Below are 17,391 nucleotides of genomic sequence, written 5' to 3'. Positions count from 1 at the left end.
CGTCAATTAGAGCAGGAATTAAAAAGAAAGACAAAAAGAAAAAAAGTCTAAAAATATAAATATAGAAATCCTAAATGGAACATTAGAAAATTAATTACAGGCATAGTTAATATTAAAAAAACAAATAATCTAATTTATCACCTTCCTATGGAAGCCACATCTGGGTTCAGACATAATTCTTCACATTCTGGTTTTATCACCTACCAGATACTGAGCCTACTTAATTTGGAAAAAAAAAACATAAAAAAGTGTGTTTTTGTCCTTGAATTAAATGAAATATACAGCAGTTAGCACTTTGTCTGCCAGTGATAAACAAATGTTGTTTACAATTACTAGTATCTTAAGGGAGAAAAAACATATAATACTTTGACAAATGTCCAAAAGATATTAATACATTGTGATAACCTTACCGATTAAAATTAGAACTCTGTGTAACCTAAGAGTAAGAAGATACTGAGAAAAGAATATCTATTTCCAACTAAAAAACATCATTGTACTCAATGTGCAATATATTTGATTAAAAAGCCAAGAATTAAAAGAATGTGCAAGAAAATGAATATTTTCATTTTTATTACTATTTAATATTTTCCAGGAAATTCTAGCCATAGTAATAAGACAAGAAAATTAAAGAATATGCCATCAGAAAAATAAGGGAGATATTCCTTATTTTTCCATGACTGTTTACCTAGAATATCCCAGGGAATGAAGTTCATACCTTATAATTAACCATTTTTTCCCCCGAATCTCTGCTTTCATAAAGCATTTTCCAGTATGTTTCCCTTGGATAGTTATTTCTCTGAAATAAATCACACATTAAAAAAGTAGCTCAATAGTCAAATTCATGTGAGACTAAATTCAATGGCCTATTCTTGAAGTTTCTCAATGCAAATTCGTTTACTCAGCATTCTTTGAAATTCTGTATCAAGATGAGTAGAAAGCTCTAAATAATGTACTTAGATTATTTTCTTAATCAACAAATATTTAATATCTTCAGTGTGCTATTTGCTACAGTGACTGCCTTGTAAAGCTTATGGTTTAGCTTGAGAGAGACAGAATGTAATCCCATAATGATATAAACAAAGGTGAAATAGCTACTGTGATGAGGTCAAGAGGCATGCAGGGACTGTGACAGCTTCTCCAGAACAGACAAAACTGCAAGCATTTCACGTTCAAACAACAGTCTGTGCCACGGACCTTTGGTAAGCAGGAGCATGGTGAGAGTCTGCCACACCAGGGAGTGTGCAGAGAGTGAGAACACGCTGAAGGTAAAGGCGGAAAGGGATTTCAGGTGACTTCAGGGAAATGCCCTCTTAATTCTAAGAGCAATGGGAAACAATTAGAACAATTTAAACCTGAGGCTGGAAGAATAAGTATACATGTTTAAAGGGCTACTGTTTTTAATTGAAATGAATTGATAATAAGAAAAAATAAAGGAGATACAAAAAAATATGCTAATGGACACTTAGGCAAGAGAAAAATTAGACAAGACTGTGACGTGGAACTGCAGGAATCATATCAGGAAATATCAAAGACATTTTAGATATGATCAGAGAAAGGAGATTTGGGTACAAATAGATCTGTAGCTTGAAGCCAGTGACATAACAAAGCAAAACATCTCTGTGTCTATTTTCCCCTATCTTCTCTGCCAAGGAGCATTCTCAAACTGAAAAGGGTAAAAATGAACGTTGCTTCAGGGTGGCTGAAACCAGGCTTCAAGGCAGCCTGGTGCAAGAATGGTTAGAGAGCACCTGGCAACTCTAAGTAATTTGACTTCTGGTTTATATATGCCTGTGTATCAAAGGGACTTAGGTAAGAGATGAACTGCATGTGGACTCACCCTGGAGGGAGGTCTCGCAAGTGGAAGGGGCTGCAAGGGAGAGAATAGGCAAATATCTGACTTTCAGAAGGAGTAATAGGGAAGGTAGGATTTATGAAACAAAGCTTGGTGAACTTGGTTTCAATCCCGAAAATAATTCTGTAATGAATTTTAAAGCATCTGTAAATACATAGGAGAAGGTTTCATTGCAGGAAGCCACAGGAAGTTTGTGGAGAACTAACGATGTCTGATTAAATTCAGTCCCTCCGTTGAAGGGATTGTTCAGCTGAAAGAACAAGCACATTCAGCGGAGGGCCTGCCATCCACACCAGGAGACCGTTTAGGAAGACTATGGGTGTCCTGGATGTCAGCACAGGGAGACTGCAACTGCTTCCCAGGAAATGTGCTACATCAGGTGATGACTGAATGAACGGTTTGTGGCAGAGATGAAAGAGCATCCCACAGTCTCCCTCCTGCTCCTCTTTCTTTTTTAAAAACTAACTTTTAAAATTGGTGTGGGTACATGGTAGGTGTGTATATTTACAGGTACATGAGATGTTTTGATACAGGCATGCAATGTGAAGTAAGCACATCATGGAGAACGGGGTATTCATCTCCTCAAGCTTTTATCCTTTGAGTTACACACAATCCAACTAGGTTTCTTAAGTTATTTTAAAATATACAATGAAGTTATTTTTGATGATAGTCACCCTGTTGTGCTATTAAATAATAGGTTTTATTCATTAGTCATTCTTTTTTTTTTTTGAAACAGAGTCTTACTCTGTTGCCCAGGCTGGAGTGCAGTGGTGCGATCTCGGCTCACTGCAAACTTTGCCTGCTGGATTCAAGCTATTCTTGTGCTTCAGCCTCCCGAGTAGCTGGGATTACATGCATGCGCCATCATGCTTGGCTAAGTTTTGTATTTGTAGTAGAGATGGGGTTTCACCATGTTGGCCAAGCTGGTCTCAAACTCCTGACCTCAAGTAATCCACCTAGCTTGGCCTCCTAAAGTGTTGGGATTACAGGTGTGAGCCACCATGGCTGGCAGGTTTTATTCATTCTTTATATATCGTTTTTGTACCCATTTACTATCCTCACCTATTCACACAACCCCACTTCCTAATACCCTTCCCAGTCTCTGGTAACCATCCTTTTACTCTCTATATCCATGGGTTCAATTGATTTGATTTTTAGATCTCACAAATGAGTGAGAACATGTGATACTTGTCTCTCTGTGCCTGGTTGATTTCACCTAAGATAACAGCCTGCAGTTCCATTCATGTTGTTGCAAGTGACAGGATCTCACTCTTTTTCATGGCTGAATAGTACTCCACTGTGTGTATGTACCACATTTTCTTTATCCATTCATCTGTTGATGGACACTTAGGGTGCTTCTAAATCTTAGCTATTGTGAACAGAGCTGCAACAAACATGAGAGTGCAGATATCTCTTTGATAGACTGATCTCTTTTTTGAGGGGTATGTACCCAGCAGTGGGATTGCTGGATCATAGGTTAGCTCAATTTTTAGTTTTTTGAGGACCCTCCGAACTGTTCTCCACAGTGGTTGTATCAGTGAACATTCCCACAGGGTATGAGGGTTTCCTTTTCTCCACATCCTTGCCAGCACTTATTATTGCCTGTCTTTTAGATAGAAGCCTCTTCTTTAACAATAGGCCCCCTGCTGCTTTGCCTTCACCCGGCTGGAGAAGGAATGTTCCCATCTCCCTCCAGCGTGGTGAGACCATGTGATGGAGTTGCAGCAAGCAGAAGGTGAAAGGAAGCCATGTGAGCAAACTCACGGTCACTTCCTTAAAAAGAGTTTGCGTTTAACCTTCTCTTTCCGTGCATGTGACCAGGTGAGTCAGCTTTCACCTTGCACAAGGGGTGACACAGCATGACCGGAGGAGCCCTGCATGATGGCAGGGGATCACTTCCCTCCTTTGCTGAGCTGTTCACAGCTGTTCCCCCTCATCTGAGGTTGTGCTCTCCATGGCTTCAGTTTTCTGAGGTCAACCATGGTCAGAAAATATGAAATAAAAATTCCAGAAATAAACAATTCATAAATTTTAAACCGTGCACTGTTCTGAGTAGGGTGATGAAGCCTCGCACCATCCCGTTCTGTCCCACCTGAGACATGTCTCCTCCCTGTGTCCAGCGTGTCCTTGTTGTATGGGCTCCTTGCCTGTTGGTCACTTTGATGCTGTCTCAGTCATCAGGTTCACTATTGTGATATTGCAGTGCTTGTGTTCAAGTAACCCTGATTTGACTTCATAATGGCCCCAAAGCACAAGAGTAGTGACACTGGCAATTCAGATATGCCAAAGAGAAGCCAAATATATGCTGAAGAGAAGTTGTTAATTTCTTACTGTGCCAATTTATACATTAGATCTTATCATAGATATGTGCATGTAGGAAAAAAAAAATGACATACATAGGGTTCTGTACTAGCTATGGTTTCAGGCACCCACTGGAAGTCCTGGAATGCATCCTGCACAGGTATGGGGTGACTGCTGTATCTAAAGAGAGAAAAGCTCCTTTATTTGTTTGAGCTGCTAGATCACATTGTTAAGACCGCTTTACTTATACATGTGCTAAATTGAGTGGCTTAGAAACTTTCAGAAATCAGGCTTATTATACATAAGTAAATGAATACACAGATATTGAATGGATATATATATGAAACATATTTATATTAACTTTCTGAGAGTTTCTTCGTGTAAGATCATAGGTTTTATCTTGTTCATGTATTTCTAATGACTTGATATAGAACTTACATCTTTAAAGGAATGCATGATATGTAATGAAATTAAGATATAAAAAAGTTCAAAAATTTGGGACAATAAGATTAATTTGATCTATTCACTTTAACAGAAACATAAAGTCTTGTTCGTTGATATAAATAAAGTACATTACAAGCAAAGAAGGAAGAAATAGTACGTGACAGCAGTCATTTCAACAACAAGAGTAACAACAACAACAACAACACACATCCAAAAAAACAATCTGTAATGCAACGTGGCTAACAGGATTAGATAAGAGCATCTAGTCTTTATTACTGGAAGAATCCTGTCTAGAACAATGAAGCCATGTTTTTCAGTTTGCAGTGGGCTTTACACTTCAGAATAGGTATAAATACCAAAAGCAAACAGACCCATCTTGGTATATAGTCAAAATTCTATGAAAATGGAATGAAATGTTCCAGAGATAGGGATTCCTCATTTCCCAACTAAGGAACCATCTGGAAGCTTCCTGGTGCTAAGTGATGGGGCCGATAACTACAGGGATTGGGACAGGCAAGTTTAAAGTTTAAACCTATGTGGCAGTCTTGGGAGTTTCATCATGAAGAACAGAGCGGAAGGAACTATAGGGAAGAAAACCATTTGGAGTTATTACCATAATCGATGCAGCGGCAATGACAGCTTAAAGTAGTGTTTGTCCAGTAGAGTCACAGGCTGCATAGCGTTGTTCCTGCTACGTTATGCTGTCTAAGAAACTACCCTAAAACCTAATGGTTTGAAAACAACAACCATTTTTAATATCTCATAAAGGGGTGCTCGGCACCATTTAGTTGGCAGCTAGCATAGTCCAGAGTGCCCCAGGCAGCTTCACACTCATGCCTGGCACTGTGGTGAAGAGGGCAGAGGGCGGGCTCCCCTGGGTCCCTCTCACACATCCTCTGGCTTCTCCCTCGGGCCTCTCCAACAGTGTAGCCAGATTCCTTACGTATTTCCTCAGGACTCCTGAGCACCAAGGCAGGAGCTGCAGCTCACTCCCAGGACAGCCTGGACCTGGCTAAGCCTCATTCCATCTCTCCTGCTTGTAGAGACACAGGGATCTAGTGCAGATTCAGAAGGAGGGGAACTGGATGTCACTCGCGGATGAGAGGGGCAACAGAGGACTGGTGGCCATCTTTACCACAGAGACAGGAGAATGAACACTGAGAAAAAGTTACTAGAGTCATGGGAGTAAGAATTCCAGGGACTAATGAGATACTGGTTTCAGGACAGTGTGAATTAAAAGTCACATTTCAAGGTATTCTTGTAGAAACAGAGCAGGTGGAAGTAGACTCCTCTTTTGAGGAGCAAGATTAGTTTGTATTCTTAAAGCATTATTGGAAGTCTCAGAGGTCAACATTTGTTCGAGTAGGAGGGGGCTTGTGGATTAGAATATTCTTACATTGAAGCCATCAAGTTAAATTCTTGCTTACACAATTTATTATCAGTCCAAAGGTTAGTACAGCTTCCATGGCAGACAGATTACTGAGAATCCACTGCTTTGAATCAGAAAATAAGTAAATTATGCTTCGAATTTTTAATATAAATTTGAAACACATGTATTCAGACATACTGACAATGCGTAGGATGCAATTGGTTTGATTCTGCAAGTCTTAGTGAAACATGATTGCTTCTTTGCACAGTTCATGGTAGAGCTGCTCAGATAGGAGATGGAAAAATATTGCTTCTATATGTTTTCAGTTTAAACTAGGTATTTGTTATTTAACTGTTAGTATTTTGAGGTATATTAATCTTGTTTGTGTAATCACAACATTTAAGAATGCTTTCACTTTTTCGTAGAAGCCTGCTTAGAGAAACTATTTCTCTCTACTATTGATTGCATCTATGCATACACCAACATCCAATAAAAAGATACTTTATTTTAAGTGCAACAGATATCTCATCCTTATAAATTTTTGAAAAGTCTTTGATTTTCTTGGTGTAACATTGTGAATTATTTAGTCTTGTCTTGAATCCAGCATTGGAAACAGGAAACTCCAGAATACTCCTAGGGGCACTGAGATGGCCAAGCAAACAACAGCTTTCATTTTTCCCTAAAAGTTGACCCGCAACAGGGGAAAAGTCTTGCATCTGGGAAAAAAATCTGATTGGCATGCAGATGTGTATGACCTTTCTCCTTTTATATAATCAAACATGGCAGCGATCCAAAGCAGTTGAAAGTAAACCGAACAGCACTTTGACTTTTTAAATTACTATTTTTAATTCAACCAAAGTTGACCTTGGTGATTATTTTCACTCCTCAAGTAAAAGATGATAGTAAGAAAAATGCTGTGAGGTGGATGTTGCTCTTCCCACCATACAGACGGGTAAATACTCATTTGAAAGTTAGTTGTTCAAAGTTGATATTTTGGAAGTGCTAGAGCTAGTATTTTAACTTGATAGCATTTGAACCTGACATGTTTGACTTTGTAAACTAAAGTCTTTCTTCTACATGGAGAGTATCTTTTTATTAGGTCAGGAGGAAGGGCTCTAGATTCATTGCTATAGATTTTTTCCACATTGTATCATAATTGCGTCCTTACAGTGACGACCCTTTCCTTCTCCCAGATATTCAAATACAAAAGGTGTAAGGGAAAAGTGACTTATTGGTTATGTACATATTGTCCAGTCTTGAGAGATTCAGACAAACAAGAATTAGTGATGCAAAAAGAAATTGAATCTTTGTTGCTTTCTCCTTTCCTAACACTGAGAATGGGAACTCAATAATAGAAAACCTGAAACTGCTGTCTTTTTTGGGGGAAGCTCTGACTTCACTGGCTTCTTGAGTTGCAGAATAAGTCATGCTATGGAAAATGGAGTCTGTATAGTCCATCTGAGAAATAGGGCAAGAAGTGGAGCTGGAGCTCACAGGGGAGAAAGGCGTCTGTTCATGGCATTTTAATGTTGTAACATTAACTAAATGCATCGGTCTGATTTCATGGTTGGACTCTAAGTAGTTCTGGAAATAATATTGAATTGACCTGAAAGAAAAACATTATAAATAAATGTAACTTGGGTGGTCTTATTGGTTACTGCTCAATTCATTAGATATCATAGACAATCTTTTCCCAATTACTGGTTACTTTAATAAGTACATGATGAAATAAAACTTTAAAGTAGCACTTTCAAGTCAGCAGAATCATGCCACTCCCATTAGCTATATAAAGGAACTTGTGGAAGACTAATGATCCCACTGAAAATAACTAGAAAATACAGAAAAATACAAATAAAACAAGCTAATTGGTAACTCTACGTCCTGGTCAGTGTTTGTATTATCAGTTGTTTGGACTTTACCCATTCTAATATTTGTTTGCTGATATCGTGTTTGTTTATTTGCAATTCCCTAATAACATAATGCTGAGCATCATTCACATGCTTATTTGTCATTTGTACGTCTTCTTAGGTGAGATATCTGCACAGGTCTTTTGTCCATGTTTTTATTGAGTTTTCTTTTTTAGTGTTAAGTTTTAAGTGTTCTTTGTATATTTTGAATGCAAATCCTTTAACAGATAGGTGTTTTGCAAATGTTCTCTCCCAGTCTGTGGCTTGTCTTTACATTTTCTTAACAGTGCGTTTTGCAGTGCAAAAGTTTTCAATTTTAGTAAGTACAAACTAACATTGTTCGTGGATTATGCTTTAGTGTTGTATCTAAATATTTATCATCAAACCCAAAGGCAGTTGTATTTTCTCTTGTTATCTTCTAGAAGTTTTATAGTTTTATGTTTTACATTTAAATCTATCTTCAATTTTGAGTTAATATTTGTGAAAGGTATAAGGTCTCTGTCTAGACTTTTTTTTTTTTTCATATGGATGTCCAGTTGGTCAAACACCATTTGTTGAAGAGACTATTCTTTCTTCATTGTTTTTTTCCCCCTTGGCCAAAGACTTGTTGACTATATTTATATTGGTCTACTTCTGGGACTCTCTATTCTGTTTCATTGATACACTTGTGTGTTCTTTCACCAATGCCACACTGTTTTGATTCCTATAGCTTTATAGTAATTTTTGAAGTTGGGTAGTGTTAGTTTGCTAACTTTTTTCTTCTTCAGGGTTGTGTTGACTTTTCTTTCTTTTCCTTGTCCATATAGGCTTTAGAATCAGTTTGTTGATATTCACAAAATAACCTGATGAAATTTTGGTTGAGATTTCACTGCATCTACATATCACATTAGGAAGAACTGACATCTTAATAGTATTGAGTCTTTCTATACACGAATGTGGAATAGCTCCTGTTTATTTAGATCTTCCTTGATTTTTTTCATCAGGTTTTGTAGTTATCCTTATGTAGATTCTATACATTTTATCCTATATTTATACCTAAATATTTCATTTTTGGTGCTCACATAAATGGTATTGCATTTTAAATGTTAAATTTCAGTTGTTCATTGCTGGAATATAGGAACAGAACTGATTTTTGTGTATTAATCTGTATTCCGCAATGTTTCTATAATTGCTTATTGGTTCTGGGGCTGCCTTTTTTTTAAAAAGGATTTTCTACATAAAAAATTACGTAATCTGTTAGCAAAGACAGTTTTATTTCATGCTTGTCAATCTGTATGCCTTTTATTTCCTTTTATCTTATTGCATTAACTTCTACTATAATTTTGATGTTAAAAAAAGTGATGAGATGAGATCTTTGCCTTGTTTCCACTCTTAGGGGAAAGCATCTAGTTTCTCTTCATTAAGTATAGTGTTATCTGTAGGTTTTTGTAGATATCCTTTGTTGAGTTAAAGAAGTTCCACTGTATTCCTAATTTACTGAGAGTTTTTATCATAAAAAGATGTTGAATTTTAAGTGTTTTTAATGCATGCATTGATATGATTATGTAATTTTTCTTTCTGAGTCTGTTGATGACATGGGTTACATTAACTGAGTCCTCAATTGTCAAAGTTGACTTGCACACCTGGAATAAATCCCTCTTAGTCATGGTGTGTAATTCTTTTTACACATCATTAGATTTGATTTGTTAATACTTTGTTCAGGATTTTTTTATTTGTGTGCATTAGCAATGTTGGTCTGTAGTTTTTCTTTCTTATAATGTCTTTGATTTTTGCATTAAGCCAATGGTGGCTTCATAGAGTGCATTACGAAGTGTTCTGTTTCTATATTCTGGAAAAAATTACAAAAATTTGAATCATCTTTTAAAAAAATGTTCAGTTGAATTCACCAAAACAAATCATCTGGACCTGCTGCTTTCCTTTTCAGAAGATTATTGATTTAATTTCTTTAATAGTTACAGGCCTATTTAGATGATCTATTTCTCCTTGTGTGAGTTTTGATAGCTTGTGTCTTTCAAGGAATTGATTCATTTCACCTCAGTTACTGTATTCGTAGGTATAGAGTTGTTAATAATATTCTTTTACTTTCTTTATGTTCATGGAATCAGTAGTGATGAACACTTTCATTTCTGATATTAGTAATTTACATATCTCTCCTTTTCTTGGTTACTTTCACTTGAGACCTACCAATTTTATTAATTCTCTGGAAATCATCTTGAATAATTACTAATTTTCTCTTGATGTTTATTTCAATGATTTCTGTTCAGAAGCTTTATTATGTATGTATACCCTTCAGCTTTGGGTTTTGTTTGGTCTTTTTTTCTAGAGTTTTCTTCTTTTTAAAAATTTATTTATTATTGATACATACTAATTGTTCATATTTATGGAATGCATGTGATATTTTATACACACACCATACAAAGTGTAATGATCAAATCAGGGCATTTAGAATGTCTGTCACTTCAAACGTTGATTATTTTTTTGTGTGGGAACATTTCAAATCTTGTCTCCTAATTATTTTGAAATATATAATAAATTATTATTAACTCTAGTCCTTCTATTTTACTATCAAACACTAGAACTTATTCCTTCAATCTAACTGTAGATTTGTACCCATTAATCAACCTCTCTTCATCCCTCCCTTCCCAGCCTTTGATAACTCTCATTCTGCTCTACCCTCATGGTGAGAACTTAGGTGATTAAATTCATCTTTCCCAATACAGGCATTTAGAGCTATACATTTCCCTCTAAGAAATACTTTAGCTTCATCTCACAAATTTTGATCTATTTTTTTTCCTTCTTGTTTAGTTGAATAAGTTTTTTTTTGGCTCAGCATACATCTGTGCACCTGCACTTGCAAACGATGCTTATTCTGAGTTGTTTGCAGGGGATTTGCATACGTCCGTTAGGTCAAGTTGATTGATAGTCATGTATAGCTTTGTAAATATCCTTTTAAGTTATTTTACATTGATCTTTCATCTGCACAGAGAGAGAAATAATTAAATCTCTGGACATGATTGTGGATATTTCAATTTTTTATTTAGTTCCATCAATTCTTGCTTCATTAATTTTGATTTTGTTATTATGTATATTGTTATACATTTGCAAACTATGTCTGATGAAGGACTAGAATATATGCAGAACAGTAAAAAACCCTATCAAAAATAAAACAAAAGTAATCCAATTGGAAATGGGCAAAAGCCGTGAAGAGGCATTTCATATTTTAGGATATATGGATGCAAATAGACACATGAGAAGATGCTCAGTATCACAAATTATCAGGAAGATGCAAGTTAAAACCACAATGAGATATTACGGTAAACTCAATAAAATGGTTAGAATAAAAAATGACGACACCAGGTGATGGTGAGGATGCAGAGAAACAGAGTCACTGACATTTCTGGTGGGAATGTAAAATGTTACAGCCACTCTGAAATATAGTTTGTCAGTTTCTTGTAAAACTGAACATGCAATTACCATATGATCTAGCTATTGTACTCTCTGGCATCTATCCCACAGAAATGAAAGCTTATGTTAACATAAAAATATGTATGGGAATGTCTATAGTATCTTTATTTGTGACAGTGAAAAACTGGAATTGGCCCTCATGGTCTTCAGCAGGTGAATGACTAAACAAACTGTTGCACATAAAATACTACTCTGCAATAAAGGGAATCATTGTTAATATGGCTAGTCCTCTGTCAGATGTAGTTTGCAAATATGTGATTATATATATGTGTGTGTGTGTGTGTGTGTGTGTGTGCATGCGCGCATGCGCATGTGTGTGTGTGTATAACTTGAATGAACCTCTAGGGATTTATGTTGAGTGAAAAAAGTCAATCCCTAACAGTAACATATCCTATGATCCCATTTATAAAACATTTTTGTAATGCCAGCATTTTATAAGTGGAGGATAGGTTGGGGAAGTGGGAGCTGGAAGAGGCTGGGTGGATGGAGTCACGAAAGAGCAAGATGGAGGTCCTTGTGGTCCTTGTGATTTGGACCTGATCAGTCTTGACAGAGATGGTGCATGGATGACCTACACAGAACTTCATTCACACTCACAAATGGGTACAAGTGAAACTGTTACATTGTCAATATCCTAGTCATGATATTATGCTATGACTTTGCAAAATATTACCATTGGGAAGACTGGGTAAAGTAGACAAATAATTTCTTCATAGTATTTCTTAGAACTGCACGTGAATCTACAAATATCTCAACAATATTTCAATTATAAAAAGATTAGTCAAGATATTATTAAATTTAAAACAATTATTTTAAATATGATTAAAAGATATTGTCCCACCATTATTTTTATTGAATTATCTATTTTTTAAAAAATAAAGAAAAAGAGAGATAAGATTTACAAATCAGCTAAAATTAACAAAGAAGAAGAAAAAATAATAAAAGTGCCTAACTCATTTTCATAAGATGAATAAAAATATTGTTTTATGATTTTAGACAAACATGGGATGTTTGTCTATGATTGACTCCTGTAATTAGTCAAATATTGGTTTAAATGTGTTCTTTAAAAACTTGAATATAAGCACTTGTAAATTAGTCTACCAGTAACAGATGTCTGCTTCCCAAATCAATGCGGAATGTAATAGCCACCAGGTCTCTACAGAAAAATAAAGCCAAAACCAAACAAGAACCTAAGCATTAGATTGAAAACTAGGAGGAATTATAAAATGCAAATTCATAAAATGTGAGGATCAGAGTCAGATCAACTCTGAGAGTTTCGTTACGTGTTCAACAGTGCCCCTACACATGTTGAAATCCTAACCACCGGTACTTTAGAATGTGGCCATATTTGGAAATAGGATCACTTCAGATGGTGTTAGTTAAATTAAAATGAGGTCAAACTGTAGTAGGATGGCTCCCTAATCCAACATGACAGATGCACTTCTATAAAGGAGCGATTGAGACACAGAGCACGCTACAGGGAGAACACATGTGAAAGTAAAGGCAAGGACTGGAATGATCTTCCCACAGACCAAGAGTCACCCAAGAGTGCTGGCAACCACCAGAAGCTGGGTGAGAGGCATGGGGCGGATTCTCCCTTACAGCCCTTGGAAGGAACCCTCCCAGTTGTCAGCCTAAGCTCAGCCTTCTGGCCTCCAGATCTCTGAGTCAATCAGTTTCTGTTGTTTAAGCCACTCAGTATGTGGTGCTCTGCTAGGGCAGTCCAGGAAATGAGTATATATGTAAATATTTTATGTGAAAAAATAAAGTACAATGCCTTACACTGTACTATTTTCAACGAGCACATCAAAATGAAATAATTCAGAAATACTTTAAAAAGATGTCTGGAAATACAGGAGACAAAGTAGAGACCAACCAAGAGACAAACAAAGCAACCAATAAACGAAAAACAAATACCCAGGAATTGTAATATTGATATCGAAAGCCAAAAGCATTAGGTATGGATAAGAATACCCATTTGTATTCTTTATTTTACCAAAAAGTAAAATGTATAAGAAGACATATTAGTTATGAATATTTATACAAGTAGTATTGCATCAAAATATGTACAGCAAAGACAAATGAGTAGGTACACAATTCTTTTCTATTTCTTCCTTCCCTTCCCTTCCTATTTCTTTTCTTTTTTTTTTTTTGAGACGGAATCTCGCTCTGCCGCCCAGGCTGGAGTGCAGTGGCCTGATCTCGGCTCACTGCAAGCTCCGCCTCCCGGGTTTACGCCATTCTCCTGCCTCAGCCTCCCGAGTAGCTGGGACTACAGGCACCTGCCACTATGCTCAGCTAACTTTTGTATTTTTAGTAGAGACGGGTTTCACCATGTTGGCCGGGCTGGTCTCGAACTCCTGACCTCAGGTGATCCACCTGCCTTGGCCTCCCAAAGTGCTGGGATTATAGGTGTGAGACACCACGCCCCACCTAGATACACAATTCTTATGGAAGCATTTAAAAGAATACCTCTAATAACTATTTATAATAAATCACATAGATAATAAAAAAGAAGAAATGACTTAAACTATTTAATTAAACATACTGAATCAATAGAAATATACAGAAATTTTTAGCCTAGACAGATCATAGTTTCTTTTTTGGCATCTGTGAAATATTTACAGCAATTAATCATGTGTTACATGACAGAGGAGGCTCGATAAATTTCAAAATTCTGAGATAGTTCAGGCTGGTAGCTTCCTTAGTTGCCTCTGTATTGGAATTACCTGGAAAAAAATGTTTTAAGAATATTCCTGTGCAATTTCCGCCTAGGTCTTTTGTACTCATTTATTGTTTCATCTATTGGATATGCGCTTTATATCCAGACACTGCACTAGGCGCTGAGGACGCTGCAGTAAATAGGAGAAAACCACCCTAGCTTTCATTTGCTTTCACAGAGGGCCAAATGCCATGGAGGAAGTAAGAGAGCAGGTAACAAGATGTAGAGCAATCGGCGACTGAGGAAATTGTTTGTGGGGTGGTCTGTGGAGACCTTTGGAGGGAGTTGTATCCCCGTGCAGTGGGTGAGTTCAGAGTTGACGATGACACCCAGAGTCTCTAGAGAAGAAATGCGTAAGCAGGAAGCACAGAGGCAGGTGGAGTGACCTCAGGAGAGCTGGCATGGGCCCACCCAAGCAGCCCGCCATGGAGGCAGATAGAGGAGGAAAGGGCGGTGAGGGAGGGGAGCCAGCTGGGGAGGAGGGGAAACCGTTTGGTATAGTCTCCTGTCCTCATGGGCGCCTAGAGGAGAAAGAAAAAGGAAGAGAAAGAAGGAAAGTCCAGAAAGTGAAGGTAGAATGCGGGGCAGCCTGGAGACCCCTGACGCGCCTGGCAAGAGCACTTCCGGGGTCGGAGAGGGCGGAATTCCACGCAGAATCCCCTGAAGAGGAAAGGGAAGTTTGCGGGGGTGTTGAGCACTGAGGAATTTTTATTTTTCTACATCTCTCCAGGGTAAGATTTAGATGCAAAACGTAGAAGGAAATGGTGATTGTTAAAGTAATTGAAAGCACTTGGAAATAAATAATATTCTGAATGTACTCTGGATGAAGCAGGCAGTTGAAAAGATGGTCATTGGAGTATTTGAAATATGACAATGATAATAACATCGGAGAGACGTTTTCAAAAGCTGCCTACACAGTTTTCAGACTGAAGTACCTGTTTTATTTTCTTTTTATTATTTTACTGTAGAGAAAGAAAAGGATCAATATAAATGCACCAAGATTTTGTTTCAGGCTTTTAGAAGAAACAAAAAAACACCTAAAACAAATAACATGGAAAAGGAGACAGAGAGGGAAAAACCCAATAAACTGAAAAATAGTAAGATGGTAGAAACGATAAAATCAAGAGTTGGTCTTTAGGAATAACTTGTGAGGAATGGAAAAGCTCAAGTTTTACGAATGCAGTTAATTATAAAATTATGAAAAAATGACTAAAAAGAAATGAATTAGATAGGTGGGAGACTTTCACATGTTACAGGAAGGCACTATGAAAAACCGTATTCTAAGCAATTATAGTCTTGGTAAAAAGGAAACTTTTTTCAAAAATCAAAATTTACAAAACTGGCTGCAAAAGAAGAGAAGAAAAAATATGCAACATCACTAATCATCAGAGAAATGCAAATCAAAACCACAATGAGTTACCGTTTCACAGCAGTCAGAATGGCTACTATGAAAAAAACAAAAAACAATAGGTGCTGGAGATGTTGAAGGGAAAAGGAAACATTTATGCAGTATTGGTGGGAATGCAAATTAGTTCAGCCATTGTGGAAAGCAGTTTGGAGATTTCTCAAAGAACTTTAAACAGAGCTACCATTTGATCCAGCAATACCACTACTGGGTATGTACCCCAATAAATAAATACATAATTCAACTAAAAAGACGTGTGCAATGTTCGTTGCTTTGGTATTTGGAAAACAGTTCACATCTTCACAAATTTGACTCCAGATACATTTGCAAAGCAAAATAAATAAATAAAATTAACAAATAATCAAGAGGAAATATAGGTTAATACATAAAGTAAGATAAATACAGAAACTGATATAGTTGACTACCCAAAAATGTAAAAGGAGATGCATGTACAAAATAAATCAAAATTGAATGAAACAAATTGATGTATTTAATAGCCACAAAGGAGAAATATTTATACTATATGAAGAAATCATGCAAGCAATTAGAAAAACCATCATAAACATAGTTGGTTAATGGAGGAAGTACATGGAAAATTTTTATAACCTACTAACAAACATGTGGGGAAAGTTAATTATAATAATAATCTAATAAAATTTTATAAATATTTCCAAAAATGACAACACACTGCTGGTGAACATCTGGTAACCAGTGTTAAAGATTGCTGGACTGTTTCAATTACGTTGGAAAACAATTTAGTGACATGTATCAGTATCCTTTTACTTAGCATCTTTCTACCTAGTTTTGATTAGGTTAAATTTTGACCTAATTTTGCTTTTGAAATAAATCCTAAGAAGTTACCACAAAATATGAGGAAAATTTTGTGTATAAGAATGCTCATAATGGCAAAACAGCATCGACTACTATTTAAGTGGTGACAAGCATTAGAGAATGGGAAGTGAATGAGCACAGGACAGAATATCATCGTCACTGCCCGTGATGTTTACAAGGCATCTTCTATCATAGGAGGAAATTCCATCACCAAAATTTACCTGTTGCAAGGGGACACTGGGGTTCACTTCCTTCCCTTTCTATTTCTCCCTGTGTGTTTTCCACATTATCTAACGTGATCCTGGGTGACTTCTAGAACAAGAACATGCATAGTTTTGAGGAGAAAGAAAGCCAGCGCCCGAGTGTGTGTTTGTGTAGGTGAGCGTGTTCTCCAGGTCAGACGGGTCTGGTGATGGGAAGACCATCCCACCCTAAGACATGCACATCCAGTGTCAGCAACAGAGCCCGTGAGTGAGTTGTCACGAATGTTGCTTCTCAGGGAGTTAACTGGAACTAAATGTTTGGGATTATTTCTTCAGATTACAGCAATCAAGGCATCGTTCTGAGACCTGCATTGAAATACCACGTGGAGTCCTTGCTCATTCCCATGAGTGCTTTGGGTTACACTGTGATGTGTGTGCAGCTGTATATGGGCCTGCTGGGGCTGATACAGCAGTCATTCTTTCCAAGAAATCTTTGATCTGCCGAAAGGTGACTACAAAGCTGATAGCCAAGGTACCAACGCAGGGAGAGTTTCACAGTGTGGCATGTTAGAAGGGGCGGTTCCCAGGGGCTGCTTTGCTGAGTGTGTAACAGCTAATTGGGCCTGCTAGGGTCAGCAATTAGCTTGGAGCTGTTCAGAACTTCTGACAGGGCCACCTTTATCTGTAAACCAGTTCTTCATTGAACAATAACGCCGCAGCCAGTCAGGGAGACATCCACGCAGCACAAAGCAGGCTGCATGTGTCAGGGTAGACAGAGCTTTTCCCCGGGCTGTGGAATTCTGATGTCCTCTTCGCAGTGGAGCCCAGCGATCACCTGGCTCCCTCAGAGCGACACTTGGCGGGTCCTTCATGAGAGGAACATCATTTCCCT

General features: G+C 37.2%; 1 long non-coding RNA gene across 2 annotated transcripts in view; it reads left to right on the top strand.

The window, feature by feature from the left end:
* The first annotated feature begins 1,154 nt into the window (after nucleotides 1-1,154).
* The window catches only part of LOC117098963, a 33,808-nt gene continuing 17,571 nt past the window's right edge, over nucleotides 1,155-17,391 (top strand). For both annotated transcript variants that reach the window (XR_004443663.1, XR_004443661.1), the window contains exons 1-2: nucleotides 1,155-1,265; nucleotides 14,239-14,364. This is a non-coding gene — a long non-coding RNA (uncharacterized LOC117098963). The remainder of the gene's footprint in view (nucleotides 1,266-14,238; nucleotides 14,365-17,391) is intronic.

Source organism: Trachypithecus francoisi, unplaced genomic scaffold (assembly GCF_009764315.1).
Source record: "Trachypithecus francoisi isolate TF-2019V2 unplaced genomic scaffold, Tfra_2.0 Contig01474, whole genome shotgun sequence".
Taxonomy (NCBI): domain Eukaryota; kingdom Metazoa; phylum Chordata; class Mammalia; order Primates; family Cercopithecidae; genus Trachypithecus; species Trachypithecus francoisi.
This window is presented reverse-complemented; position numbering and strand designations above follow the sequence as displayed.